General features: G+C 47.3%; 1 pseudogene; it reads right to left on the bottom strand.

Annotated features, from left to right (window-relative positions):
* LOC144223661 (E3 ubiquitin-protein ligase RNF138 pseudogene) overlaps nucleotides 1-7,780 on the bottom strand; it is a 14,837-nt pseudogene extending 7,057 nt beyond the window's left edge.
* Nucleotides 7,781-15,541: the final 7,761 nt, after the last annotated feature.

The following is a 15,541-nucleotide window of genomic DNA, read 5'->3' on the forward strand; positions in this document are numbered from 1 at the left end:
TTGCCTATATTAAAAATGGCATTGAAAATCAAATGAGGGTTACATTAAATTTCTTATTTAAGGAGTGAACCAAATGGACGGCTTTCTGGAGGAAAAAATTAAGCTTTGATTCTTATATCACATCATACATGGTTAAACTCCAAAAGATAAAGTATTTAGGGGTGCTTGGGTGGCTCAGTTGGTTGAGGTTGATTTCAGCTCAGGTCATGATCTTCTGGTTTGTGGTATCAAGGCCCACATCAGGTTCTATGCTGAGAGTGCAAAGCCTGTGTGGGCTTCTCTCTGTCTCTCTCTTGCTCTCTCTCTCTGTCTCTCAAAAATAAATTAACATTTTTAAGAAATGGGCATAAGTTGAAAAAAGATAAAGTATTTAAATGTAAAAATTGGAACGAAGAAGTTCAGATAGGAAACAGGAGAATTTCTTCATAATTTCTGAAAATTCCAAAGACTTAAACAGAAGATTAATAAATTCAGCTCTGTGAATATAAAAATATACATGACACAGACATCAGCAAAAGAAAAATCAGAAGACAGACAACCAACTGGTGAAAATGTTTATATGCAGTTGAACTTGTTCTCTAATAATTCAAGTGGCACATGGATGTTTAGGCCATTATTCTCCATATGGTGGAAATCTTTAATAATAAAAAAATTAATCAATGGATATCCATACTATGCAATGTGATGCTATTAAAAAGAATGCTTTTCAGCTACATATCGACTATCATGCAGAAATGTCCATGATATGTTAATAGCTTTTTATTTTACTTGTTTATTTTTAGACCGAATTACTGTTATTAATATATACATCAAGCTATTGACATGAGGACTCCATGTAGATGTAGTTTTTCCCTGAAAGATGGTGCCCACAGGTACAAAGATGCAGAGATGTCTAGAGCCTTCAGATGTTTACTTGAAAAGATTCTTTTTTTTTTTATTTCCCAGAGAGATCGAGAGGGAGAATGGGGGAGAGAGGCAGAGGAAGAGAGAATCCCAACCATGCTCCACGCTCAGCTTGGAGCCCAACGCGGGGCTTGATCCCATGACCCTGGGATAATGATCTGAGCCGAGATCAAGAGTCAGATGTTCAACTGACTGAGCCACCCAGGCGCCCTGAAGAGATTCTTCAACAGCAGTTTGATATTGGGTTTCCTCATCTAGCTGAAGATTCACAAATTCTCCGTAATCAAACATGTCTTCAATTTAGATGATTAACGAAATTTCTAGTCATCTGGCTAGGATCTCCCCAAGGAAGAGACACACAAATAGACACATCACGGGAACTATCTGAAATAGCGGATTACTGGTACAATGATCCAGTGAACGCTGTCTGGTAAAATTCGATTCTTGACACAAGGGACACGGAAAGGTGGGAAGCCCAGAAGAACTTACATTTTCTTGATAAGTTTTTCTGTTACCAGATGTCGATGTTTCACTCCTATTACTGCTCTCTGCTGAGTCTGAGAGACCGGAAAGTTTGGAATGATAGAGGAAACACCATATTCATCTTGGTACTTCTTACAAGATTTGTCATGATGTCTCATGCGATAGAATTTAATCTGGTTTGCACAGTATCTGCAGCTACCGGAAAACCTCCTCATGAGAATTTCAAGGCCTATGGCCCGTTCAGGACAAGCTCTCTCTCTGTCTCTCCCAGTCACACTTCCACGACAGAGGGGGGCCATATATTCTGCTTTCTCTCATCGTAGTCAGGAAGTATTTTGTACAGAAAACTTGCTGACAGGTCGGGTCCTCACGGATGTTTTGTGGACCTCCTGGCCATGCAGTAGGAATCATCTTCAGTGTAGGAAGTGGCCGCCAAGAACCCCTTGGCTTCCGGGAGGGCTGTGGGCCCAGGCAATGGCAGCACCAGACTCTCTACGTGAACTATTAACAGCATTTTAAAAACTGGAAGGATAAACCCCGAACTTAACCCCCAAACTGTTAGCCATTAAAAAATTTTTTTCCCCAGATCTATCGAGCTATTATTGATGCTGGCCATTTCATAGAGGGAAGAATTATGCTTTATATTCTCTAGGCTTCTTTATTTCTTTCAACCAACATGCATTACTTTCATAGCCTGTCAGCACAATAGAAATATTTCCAGTTTAGAAAATAAAAGGAGACTTTGGTGATTATGGAAGGCTGACTAAGGAACCACAGAGAGAGATTCTGAAAAAGAGGGCTCACAGGCGAGGTGAGCAGGGGACGCACATCCTGACACGACACCTGTCACGAAGGTCTCGGTGCTTTGAAGAAGATGCTTACGTCAGTGCGGGAAGTGGGTCGCAGGGTTCACGTTTGGGGCGAGTACAAGATAGCATTAGGAGCCTGCAGAACATTTGCATTCCTTTGATCACACGGAAGATAAAGGAGACTCTAACTGGAGCCCAGCGAGGCAGGAGAAAGATCTCCATCCAATGTGCGCTGTGCAGCCTCCTCTCCAGGGCTGCCTTGGCTGGAGGGAGGGATTCCTCCTTATTTTGATGACGTCACCATGAAAACATCACATGCAAAAGAAGTGATGCGTTTTGTGGTCTGGCTGGGCGCCTCTTGGGGGATAACTGAGGGGGAGTTAGGGCTCATGCAGTGGATAAGAAGTGACTTAGGATGAAACAGGTTTGAACTGTGCCTTGAAAACTTCTTGAGGTCATAGAATTCACGCGTCGCTCACTAGGAAGACTTCTAGTTAGGGTGCAACAAAAAAAATCACAGTTTGAGGGTCGTCTTGTTTTCTAAAACTTACCGAGATGGCAGATAACCTGAAACAAGGGAGACTTAAAAGACGGTTCCGTACAAGGGCCACGTTGGAAAACAGATCGATGGTTATTTGTAAAGTTGAACATATACCTACCATGCAATCCAGGAATTCTACACCTAGGTATTTCCTCAAGTGAAATGAAGATCTCAGTCTATAAAAAGATTTCTTCTAGAATGTTCATAACATCATACTTCATGGTAAAAGACTGAATGCCTTCCCCTTCAGAAGATCAGGAAGAAGCAAGTATGTCTGTTCTTGCCACTTCCATTCATGTTGTATCTGAGGTTCCTGGAGGGGGGGGGGNAGACATAAAATGCTTCCAGATTGCAAAGGAAGAAGTAAAACTATGTCTGTAAAATGACATAATCTGAGGAATCCATAAGAAAGCATTAGAACAAACAAATACATTCAGCAGATTATAGGATACAGTGTCAATATACAAAAATCGATCACATTTCTATATACTGGCAATGAGTAATCTAAAAAAGAAATGAGAAAACAAGCACATGAACAAGAACATAGATAAATTTAACAAAAAAGTGCAAGACGTGTGCACTGAAAGCTAGAAAACATCGTGGAAGTAAATAAGAGGTGCGCTAAATCGATGAAAGGACATCCTGTGTTCATCAATTGGAAGATTTAGTAGCTTAAGTATATTTTTTAAATGTCAATACTTTCTTTTTTTAAAGTTTATTTATTTATTTTTGGAGAGAGAGAGAGAGAAAGCGGGGGAGGAGATAGAGAAAGAGGGAGAGAGAGAATCCCAAGCAGGCTCCCCACTGTCAGCACAGAGCCTAAACATGGGGCTCAATCCCACAAACTGTGAAATCATGACCTGAGCCAGAATCGGACCAGACACTCAACCGACTGAGCCACACAGGGGCCCCAAAATGTTAGTACTTTCTAAATTGATTTCTAGTTTCACTAAAATCCCTATCACAGTCCCAGTTGGCTTAAAATATTTGTGTGTGTGTGTGTGGAAACTGACAAGCTGATTCTATACAGCAATGAATGGGATCCGAAGGCCTAAAACAACTTTGAATGAAAATAAAGTTGGAGCACCCTCACATCCCAATTTCAAAACTTACTACAAAACTACTGTGATTAAGACAATGGGGTACAGCATAAGGATAGACCTAAAGATCAAAGGATTAGACTTGAGAGACCAGAAATAAATGGTCCAGAAAATACAGTTCACGGATTGTTTGACTTGGGTGTGAAGAGAAGTCAATGGTGGGGAAAGAATGGTTTCTTTCAAAAACCAGTCTTGGGAACAACTGGATATTCACATGCAAAAGAACGAAGCTGGACCACTACCCCACTCCACACACACACACACACACACACACACACACAATGAAAACAGATCCGAGATCTAAATGTAAGAGCTAAAACCATAAAGTTTTTAGGAGAAAACTTACTTTATGACCTTCAGTTAGGCAAATTTGTAGAGACAAAAACTTGATGAATGGTTGCTTAGGGCTAGAAGAGGGAGATGGAGAGTGACCAGTAACGGACATGGGTTTCTTTTTGAGGGGATAAAAAGCTTCGAATTGTAGATTGTAGTGATGGTTGCATGACTCTGTGAATATGCCAAACATTGCTGAATTGTGCATTTTCTTTCTGTTTTGTCGTTGTTGTTTATTTATTTATTTATTTTTTTGAGAGAGAGAGAGAGAGAGAGAGAGTGCACATGAGCAGGGCATGCGGGGTGGTGGAGAGAGAATCTCAGGTAGGCTCCATGCTCAGTGCAGAGCCTGATACGAGGCTAAATCCCATGACCCTGGGAACATGACCTGAGCTGAAATCAAGAGCCAGATGCTCAACCAACTGAGCCCCCCAGGCACCTTAAAGTGTGCATTTTCAATGAGTAAATTTACATTATGTGAATTATATCTCAATAAAAATATTTAATAAAAGAATGTTTATAATAGCTTTATTCATAACAGCCAAGGGGCTCAGTAGCTTAAGCATCTGACTTCAGCTCAGGTCATGATCTCACGGTTTGTGAGTTCGAGCCCTGCATCGGGCTCTGTGCTGACAGCTGAGAGCCTGGACCTTACTTCAGATTCTGTGTCTCCTTCTCTCTCTGCCCCTCCCCAACTTGCACTCTCTCTCTCTCTCTCTCTCTCTCAAAAATAAACAAACAGTAGAAAAAAATTTCATAATAGCCGAACACTGAAAATAATCCCATTGTCCATTAGCAAGAGATAAACAAGTTGGGTATATTGATGCAATAGGATACTACCCAGTAAATAAGTGAAGGACACTTCATGTACACAACAACATTGTTAGGCCTCGGAAACATTGTGTTGAGCAAAAGAAGCCAGACACAAATGGCACATATTATAGGATTCTACATGTCGGCATGATGAAGCTTAGATCTTACTGGGTGTGGGTGCCCTCAGTGGATACATTCATCAACACTTATTGTACTATACACTTAAAAATATACACGGTTTATGGCGTGCAAATTATACATCAATAAAAAAACATTGCAGGCATGCCCGGCTGGCTCCGTCAGTGGAGCGCGCATCCCTAGATCTCAGGATTATGAATTCGAGTCCCATGTTGGGTGTGGCGATTACTTAAAAGAATAACAAAATCTTAAAAATATATATTGCAGAAAAATGATAGGCTGAAGCAGCTTGGGGGATCAGCAGTGGGAAATGAGAGCAAAGTGGTGAGCGAAGGTGGAGACCTCAAGTCTGTTGGATCCTGGAACCTGAAGCTGGCAGGGGCTCCCAGGAGTTCCGGTCCTATGTAGCAGCTCTGCTCCTTTTGACATGAGGGGCTTGAAGTCAGAGGCTACATCAGGACAGGGCTGCCTCAGCCCTGAAAGAAGATGGAAGAATGGCTGGTTGGCAGCTGTAGACCTTGTAAGCCGGGGGGTAAGCACAAACTCTAACCTACTGACCGGAAGGGGTGTTAAGGCGAAGTCCCTAGAAGCAGAGTCTGAGACAGAGTCCAGTGCAAGTGGTTTACTAGCGGCTGCTCTGTGGAGAAGGGAAGAAAGGATGCAGGAGAGGGAAGGGGAAGAAGGTAAGCAAGGGTGTGTTCCGTATTAGGGTTCTCCAGAGAAACAGAACCAATGAGAGGTTATCTATCTATCTATCATCTATCTATCTATCTATCTATCTATCTATCTATCTATCTATCTATCTATCTATCTATCTACCTACCTACCTACCTGTCTGTCCATCTGTCCGTCTGTCTGTCTATCCACCCACCCACATGTCATCTATCTAGAGCCTTTTCTAAAGAATTGGCTCATATGGTTATGGAGGCTGACCAGTCCCAAGATCTGCCAGGTGAGTCTGCAAACTGGAGATGCGGAAGAGCTAATGATATAGTTCCAGTCCTAGAGCTTGAAACCCGGGGAGAGCCAATGTTTCAGCTTGAGTCCGAAGGGAGGAACAAAACCAATGTCCTACCTTGAAAGCACTCAGGCAGAAGGAAGTTGCCTCTTTTACTCATGGGAGGGTCAGCCTCTTTGTTCCAGTCAGGTCTCCAACTGATTGGGTGAGGCTCACCCGCACCACGGAGGACAATCCGCTTTTCTCAAACTAGAGACTCAAGTGTTAATCTTAACCAGAACCCTTCACCCAGAATAATGTTTGACCAAATGTCTGGACACTCCATGGCCTAGTCAAGTTGACTCATAAAACTAACCGTCACAAGTTCCCTGCACAGGCCTGATCCCAGAGGGCCCCTCAGATGTGAATTATACCACAAAATTAATCCCACTTTGAGGCAAAGGGTCTGGTCCCTTGTGTCTCGGTGTCAGGGAGGCATCCCCTTTGTTGAGCCAAGAGTAGTTCTCTGGGGAAGGGAACAGCCAATGCTCACAGCAGATAGAGGAGGGGCTCACCAGCAGGCAAAGGCTTCTGGGTAGGGCACCCACAACATCCTGTGCATAAGCAACCTCAAGATTCCTATACGGGGATGAGGAGCACAGACAGACAGAAACAAATCTTTATAAGCAAACTAACAGAAAACCGCCTAGTGAAAATGAGCTGCAAACCAAAACCCCATAGTCCAAGGAAAAAAACTGTAATTCTAAAATAGTGACAAAGATCAATAATCAAAACAGGAGCTCACTTGAGATGAACTCAGTGTAATAGAATAGGGCAGAAAATACTTTTTTTTTTAAAGTTGTTTGCTTTTATTTATTTTTTTAATGTTTTATTTATTTCTAGGAGAGAGAGAGAGAGACAGCGTGAGCAGGGAAGGGTCAGAGAGAGAGGGAGTCACAGACTGAAACAGGCTCCAGGCTCTGAGCTGGCAGTCAGCACAGAGGCCAATGCGGGGCTCGAACCCACGAACCGTGAGATCATGACCTAAGCGAAAGTTGGACGCTAAACCGACTAAGCCACCCAGGCGCCCCAGAAAATACTTTTAAATAAGTATGCCGCTCTATTTCGAGGAAGTCATAAAGCCCAGTAAAATAACAAAAGATGCTATGACACTTACTGACACCAGGATGGGCTGATCGTACCAGAGGTGTTAAAAGATATACACGCAGGTGTCAAAAGTAAACTTCCTTCTAGAACTGAACTTAATTTCTACCTTGAGATCCCAGTCCTTTCCCAGAGTTAAAGACACAATCTCAGTGAATTCAGTGCCTCGCCCGTTCCCCCTTTCCTCACTACCATGTGATGTTACCATTCTGGGAAAGAGACTCTGGTCTTTGCCATGTGTTGAAGTCACTACCTGCTGAGTTGCACCTCCTCCTGTCTGGACTTCAAAGAGCAATCCATGAGGTGCCCTGCTGAGGTGACCGGCCCTCGCTTCCAGGACGTCCACAGGCTACTTATCGGATCCTCTGTCGCTCCTCCTGTGACACAGGACACGCTCCATTTTCCCCTGTTTTGCTCGGTGGCCTCAGGAGGCCTCAGGAGGCTGTCTGGAGCCTCCACTACCTCTAGCCAGCTCGGGAGACCTTCCTCCTGCCCTCCACTCCGTGTGTGGCTCATGGGAACCCTCGAAGGCCGTGTTGGTCCACGTGTAGACACCCATTTGCCGTGCTGTCTCCACACTAGCCCTGTGAGGGGGATCTCAGGGATCCCGCTTCCTCCCCACGCTTGATCTTGAGAACGACGGCTCACAAATCCCCGTTTGCTCAGGTATCAGAACCTTGGTGGGGATTCTATCAGGCCGCCTAAGCCCAAGGGCTTGGTCACGGGAGGTGGCTGGGCGAGGACTCCTCTCGGGGACGCGGGGACGCTCACTACCAGCTGCCCCTTCTGCTTTCCTTCTGACTCCTCTCCTACTCTCTCTCAGCCCAGCCAAGCCGCTTGCCTCTAGGGCCCCTTCCAAAGAAGCTGGACGTGGAGGGCAAAGGTGACGATGTGTCATTTCAGCAATACAGACGGGACATGTTAAAAATTATTAGAACTTCTGATGTGCGAGGAGCCAAAGAAGAGGAGGGAAGTAAAGATAGAAGGATGGGCAAGCAACATGGATGGTGGTAGAATGTCTTGTGAAAACAGGAACATCTAGGGACTCCTGCGGGCTCAGTCGGAAGAGCATGCGGCCCTTGATCTCAGGGTTGTGAGTTCCTGCCCCACGTTGGGGGTAGAGGTGGCTTACAATCTTTTTAAACAAACTGGAATATGTAATATTCAAAACTCCTGAGCTTGTGCTGTTGAAATATAGACCGCCCCTTGCCCCCAATCTCTTCAAAGCCTCTGTAGAGTTCTAAAGATAAAAAGGCCTGGTGGGGGTGAGGTTCTTGTGAAACTCAAGGGACTCAGCTCCACATTTGAGTCAAGGTACTGCAAAAGAGTGTGTGGGATGATCGCTCATGAACTGAACTAATTCAGTGGAAGTGGAGGCAGACTGTGTAGCCAGAGGAAATGATGAGAAAGTAAGCCCTCCAGGGGTTCACAGAAACTTGGGAAGGTTTTGAAGACAGATCTTATCTAGATCCTTAAAGAGGACATCTGCCCCTCACATCTCTGCTAGACATGCCGGAAGGAATGCGAGAGACACGTGGACACCCTCTCAGTCTGTTGACACAGTCACAGAAGAACTCTTTCACCCAGGAGGCATTGACTGAGAACCTTCGAGCGGCTAGCTGTGCCGAGGACTAAGGATCCAAGAATGAAAATCACATGGAACTTGTCATGCAAGCTCTCTGAGTCCACGGTAAACAAATACGCACAAGGCGATGGGCTCCGTGCCGTAGAGGGGATGTCACTGGAGAGAGCAGTAACAGCCCCTGCTCTAATAAACTTCAGGAGAACTCAGCTCTTGGAGAGCTTGTGGGAGCTTACTTGTCATCCCACGCATTTCCTCTTCTGCCCCCAAGGCTCACAGAATGGTGTGCGGACGTGGGTCCTGATCCGCAAGTCTGCATTTCTGTCACGGTGCCCTGGATATTTATTTATGGGTCCTTTGCCTAATTAAAAGTGGGAAGTGTCTCATCTCTGTTGATGACTGTGATCATCATGAACTACTGCTTCCTGTGCACAGGGTGGCACCCCAGACGCTCCATGATCACCACCTATGGGAGAACACACGGAAGGGATTAAGAACAAGTGTCATCAAAACAGGAAGTTGCCCATCGTCTCAACAACCTTTGGGTGAGAGAACTGCCTTAGTGTCCAGAGTTAGCGTGAAGAACAACAGGCTCTTTTTCGAGCCTGGCCTTTGTCCCAAAGAAACTGGGAGGGACTCTTGGCACATTTAGTGTGAAGATGCAGGGAATTTCAGGGACAATGTCGTTCTTTATCAAGTGGGAGTTGGAAAGGGCAATTCTCCTCCGCCATTTTCCACGCTCGCAGCAATCAAAACAGGTTTCGTAAGTTTCAAGAGTTGAGGAAGGAAATAGCTCCTGTACTGTATGTAGATCTCCCAACAGGGGAGCTCATGGGCTGCTGACACGGTACGAATTTTGTAACAAAAATTCCTGCAAAAAGCCCAACTTTCCTTTCTTTTAATGGATGAACAAACCCAAGGTAAAATACTAGTTGGGGTAACCTGGAGAGAGAGGAGCGCTGCAAGGGGGAGGCCTTGCTTGGCCCGCTGGGGTAACTTGGGAAGGGAGAGGTAAGGGGGGCAGGGGAGACTGGGCCCGAGCTCTGGGCTGACTGGCTGTGACTTCGAGTCTCTGTTTCCCTTCTTGGGACTCAAAGTTCTCTGCCTTCGTGATACAGATTAAAATTTGAGTATTTTAGTTTGTAGTTCCCAAAGTTCTATTTAGTTCTTCTCTAAATCTGTGACGTGTCCTCATAGTTTCCTATCCACTGCAGATATTTTCAAGGTCTTTTATTGGTTTTTAAATATTGTATTTATTCTAAAATATGTCTCACACTTTCAGTACTTGAAGCCCGTCTGGGTCTGTTTCTGCTGGTTCTAGTATATTCAGCTTTGTTTCCGTGCACATATCTGGTCGTACTTGACTGTGACTTCTCATTGACCTTGAAAAATATTTGGGGGGATTTCCCAAGATGTGGGATGAGGCTGTCCTTATTCCAAAGATGATTTTGAGTTTGCTTCTGTCAGACACAAAGGGGCATTATCGGGTTCGTACAATACGTTAGCTCACAGCCTAATGTTTCTTGGGCTGCCTCAGTGATGTGAGCTTCTTTAGACCCCCAGTCCACACAAGGGCTGGCCTGTGCTCACAGCCTCGGGGAGGGCTCAGAGCAGTTACTCCAGCCTTGCCACACATCAAGGCACTTGTCCCTAAGCCCCCCGGGATTCAGACAGCAGAAGGCGGTTTCCTTCTGTCTCATTGGTCCCCTAAGGATTGGAGCCACCCAGGGTAACATGGCTCGGGCTCCTCTGAGACCTCCTGACCTTGAAGCCCCCTGAGCCCCATGCCTCACGAAGCCATCCAGGACAGTCCCCACTTTCTCTGTCAGTTTACTCTGGATCACCAAGTGCAAAAATGTCGCCGAATGATTTATCTCCTTTTTATTATCCCATCAGCTTTTCAGAGCTCTGTGATAAAGGATTCTTCCTTTCTCCTTAGAGTCCTACCATTATTTTCTCTCTCTACACATACGGATTTTTATGTAAACATATAAATATATATAGTTAAAATATATACATATATATTAAAAATTTTTTAAAACATTTATTTATTTATGAGAGATAGATCATGAACGAATGAAGGCCGGGCTCTGCAACAGTGGGCTGTTGGGGAGGGAGGCCCGGGGTGGAGGATACCTCGCTTCCTGACTTGTGGCCACGGGGCTCTTGCAGGTACAGGCCCCGCTGCTCTCCCCGTGCATGTGCACGACCAGGGGGCAAATCCCCAAAACCTGGGGCCACGGCTCACACCTAGCCTGATGGGAGCCGAGCAGCACGGCTGAAATAGTGTTCTGAGTTTTCTCCAAGGGAATACAGAACTGTCTCCTTGCAGCCGAATCAACCAAGGCAACCTGTCTACGGGGAAAGAGTGAGGGATTTGCAGGCGGGAGACTTGAGTTTTAGTTTCCGTCCCTGCAAGTTGGGTAAATCACAATGCCTCTTACTTCTCGATTTTCCTAAACTACAAATTGGGCTGCATATCCCTTGACTTGTTTCTTCAAAAGGTTCTTTTTTTAAAAAAAATTCTTAATGTTTTTATTTATTTATTTTTAAAAAACTTTTAATGTTTTATTTATTTCTAGGAGAGAGAGAGAGAGACAACGTGAGCAGGGGAGGGTCAGAGAGAGAGGGAGACACAGACTCTGAAACAGGCTCCAGGCTCTGAGCTGGCAGTCAGCACAGAGCCCGACGCGGGGCTCGAACCCACGAACCGCGAGATCATGACCTAAGCGAAAGTCGGACGCTTAACCGACTAAGCCACCCAGGCGCCCCTGTTTTTATTTATTTTTGAGAGAGAGAGAGACAGAGAAAGACAGTGCAAGCGGGGGAGGGGCAGAGAGAGAAGGAGACACAGAATCTGAAACAGGCTCCAGGCTCTGAGCTGTCAGCACAGAGCCCGATACGGTGCTTGAACGGACGAACCATGAGATCATGACCTGAGGCGAAGTCAGAAGCTTAACTGACTGAGCCACCCAGGCACCCCCCTTCTTTTTTAATGTTTATTTATTTTTTAGAGAGACAGAGCACAAGCAGGGGAGGGGCAGAGAGAGAGGGAGACCGAATCTGAAGCAGGTTCCAGACTCTGAGCTGTCAGCACAGAGCCCGTCTCGGGGCTCAGACTCACAAACCGTGAGATCCCGACCTGAGCTGAAGTCAGAAGCTTAACTGAATGCACCCCCCAGGAACCCCCAAAAGGTTCTAATAAAGATGCAGTGAGACACTGTACGCAACACAAAACTTACAAGTATGAGTGTTTGTTATTATTGCCATTGTTGTTTTATGACTCTTGCTAAAATGCCGTCAGAGTTTAAGACAGGAACCTAGAAACTTCAGCGGGTAACAGATGTGAGGACACAGCCATCATCCAGGTGCAGAGAGCTCCAAGCCCTGCGTCTCTCTTCACTTCCAAGCTCCGGTCAGACTGAGCTGCACGGCATCAGCTTCTGGAATTCTCCGCGCTCCCTCCAGACCCTGGACCTCTGCAGGCCCCACGTCCCTCCCTGCAGTGCCCGTCTGCCTCCTCTCCTCCTCTGACCCCCCATCTGGCTCAGCGCCGGGGAGCTAGCCCTGAGCGACCCCGACTCCACACCAAGTCCACGGGCAGGTCCGTGCATCCCAGCACTTCTGATCTTGTCTGGGCCCCGTCTTTCCAGCGTGACGCCGCGTTGTCCGTTCACACATCTCTGCTCCCTGAGAGGCAGGCGCGTGGGGTTTGGACTAAGGACAAATACACACGGAGTAAGTGAAAAGAAAGAAAAAAAGCCCGGTCTGAGTTTAAGCTGAGAAGTCGGCTCACCACCCCGAGAGAGAGAAGCCCCGAAACCTTGGGGATCCCCCCCGGCACTTCTCGGGACACGTCACGGTTTCTGAGGGCACGGGAGAGGACAGGGTGTGCCACAGGAGCCCGGGCGTGCTGGGGGAAGATCCCATTGCTTGGTAAAAATTAAAGCGAAGCTGAAGTCAATTGGACGGATCTCACCTCTTGCCGAGAAATCTCAGTCAAAAGATGTCACTAAAGATAACAAAGGAGGAAGGCAGCCTGGGCTTTAAGGACAGGGCCCGTCATCTCACCCGCCATGTGCTGTGGGTGCTGGCTGGTTCGCACAGTGCACTCCCAGTCTGTGTCAGAGCCCTAATTCTCACAGGACCGCCAGGGGCCAGGTTACCTGTGAAAGAGACAGCAGAATTCGGTTCATTGGACGCAGGCTGAACCTCTCTACCATGGACCAAGCCCTCTGCTTTGCCCAATAGGGGCTCCGGCCAAGAGTGAGTAGAACCCCGTTTGTGCTCCCGGGGCTGCAGGCGTTTAGTGGCCTGGACAGAAACGCACAAAACTAACTGTGCTACAAGCCAGCACTACGCGTACATGTGAGGTTTTGGTTATTTTAATGGCCACCAATTCTCTGTCATTCCTTCCATCGAGTGGTCGGATCTATGGTCCCTCCCCTTGCATCTGGGTGTGCAGTGGAGGTGACACCGTGACTCCTTAAAGGGCCCTGCAGCTTCCTCTCTGTCCTGTTAGAAAGCCTAGTCTCTTCAGAACCTGCGGCCACACTGATGGAGCCAGAGCCACACAGAAAGGCCACATGCAGTCACTCCAGCAATGGTCCCCCGACCTCAGGTTTCGAGTCACCCCAGCTGGACACGAGGGAAGGAAACTCCAGGGGATCCCATCTCCAGCAGAGGCCCCACACATCACAGAACTAAGACAGGCCACCCTCCCATGTCCGTCCAGACTTCTGATCTGCAGAATCACAAAACGGCTGTCGTGTGCCATTTACACAAACTTACTGAAGTGCTTTATATACAGCTACAGCCAACAACCAAAATAGTACACGATGAGAAATGCCCTCTGGGCTAGGAGTTCGAAGAATATTGAACAGAGAATTCAATATTGAATATTCAAAGAATAAAGAATATTGAATGCCAGAATAGGCAGTGGGAAGTATCTTCCCCCTTCTTCTTCTGTAAAGGCTTTTCCGTGCGCAGAGCTGGAGGAGGGGCTCAGTGCTTCTTGGAGGCCTAGGAAGCCTTCCCATCCGGTGGCTGGGACACTGGTCAGCTTCTCTCACTTCTTCCTGGTGTGGAGGTGAGTCTCCCCCTTTCTTTGAGGAGCTGGGAGGCCCACGTGTCCTTGCGGACCTTGAGGCGCTGCTCATACAGGGCAAAAGCTGCACACCCCTTGAATCACATCTTGCGTGAGCTTGGTGTGCTTGGTGAGGTGCTGCGGGCAGCCGTGTGTTGCTCGTTCAAGTTCTTGGTCACCCTGTGGCCCTTGTTAAGACCCAAGGCCATGGGGTAGTGCGGGGCTGTGGCTGCTGGTCTTCCAAGGCCGCAGTGGTGGAAGGACCTTACTCGGGTTTTGAGAACAAGAGTCTTTTCCGTAGGCTGGCGTTGCCGTCCAGCCTCTGCCCATCTCTCCATACCCCCCTCAGCGTCACGGTAAGGCTGGAGGGTCTCGGGGCGCCTGGGTGGCTCAGTCGGCTAAGCATCTGACTTCAACTCAGGTCATGATCTCACAGTTCGTGAGTTTGAGTTCCCCATCAGGCTCTGTGCTGCTTCAGGTCCTCCATCCCCCTCTCTCTGCCTCTCCCCACCTCCCCCCTGCTTGCTCTCTCTCTCAAAAATAAACACTGAAAAATGAAAAAAAAAGTATTAAAAGAATGCTGGAGAGTCTTGAGAGACGATGCACCTTCACTCTTTCTGTGGAGCCTCGTCTTTCCCTCCAGTCTGTGTCCTCGCTTTGTACTAGACCGTCTCCTTCCCCCCTGTGTCCTTCAGCCCAGCACAGTGGCTGGTCAGAAGAGCCAGGTGTTGAACTTGAGGGGATGCAGGGAAAGGGTGGTGTGTCCCAGGCGGCATCGCTTCTCCCCTGGTCCCTCAGGTTTCCACAGGTGGCTCACCCATCTCTGTGGAGGAATGTCATAGGAAAGGACCCAACTAACATCAGGAAGCACCTACTTGCTACGTGACAAGTTTCATCCGAGGAACTTTTATGATGACTGCACTGGATCTGAAGTGCACCACCCCATGCTGGGGATGCACGCTTAGGAGACGCGGAAGTTGAAGCTTTCACGTGAGTCACATGACAGCAGGCCAGTGCTAAGTGACGGCGTGGGAGTGGGAACCTGCATTTCGGTCCCAGAGCCTGTCCTGTTCTACCCGGGGACACAGTGCTTCTGGCCTGGGAGTTCTGAGGACTGGGGGCTCGTGGGGGGCTCCCTCGCATGTGGGAAAGCCCCTTGGGACACAAGCAGAGCGACCGTCCAGAGGCAAATCTGTTCTGATCCTTCGAGGGGCATTTAAAAGGCTGCTGGGTGTCCAGTGGACAAACATCATTTGCCAGCCTCAGGGAGGCTGGAGGGCAAGGGACAACCTAGTGAGCACAGCTCAGTCAGAGCGAGAGCAGGGCCGGGCTCAACCCCAGCGCCGCCTCCCCGCTGTTGTCTGGATGTTGACTGGACTTTCCTCACAGCCCACGAGTTACTGGTTCGCACCAGCCGTCGATTCTACCACAGACCAGACAGAACTCCTCATGTTGACTAAAAATGTGATTTCAGAGAATGACTTTTGGGGCCCCTGGCTGGCTCAGTCAGAAAAGTATGCAACTCTCAATCTTGGAGTTGTGAGTTTGAGCCCCACGTCGGGGGTAGAGATGACTTAAATAAATAAACTTGAAAAAAAAAAAAAGGAAATGGCATTTTGTTTTTCTCCTAAGGCAAGAAACGAAGACCACAC

Source organism: Crocuta crocuta, unplaced genomic scaffold, assembly GCF_008692635.1.
Source record: "Crocuta crocuta isolate KB4526 unplaced genomic scaffold, BGI_CrCroc_1.0 scaffold70, whole genome shotgun sequence".
NCBI lineage: Eukaryota > Metazoa > Chordata > Mammalia > Carnivora > Hyaenidae > Crocuta > Crocuta crocuta.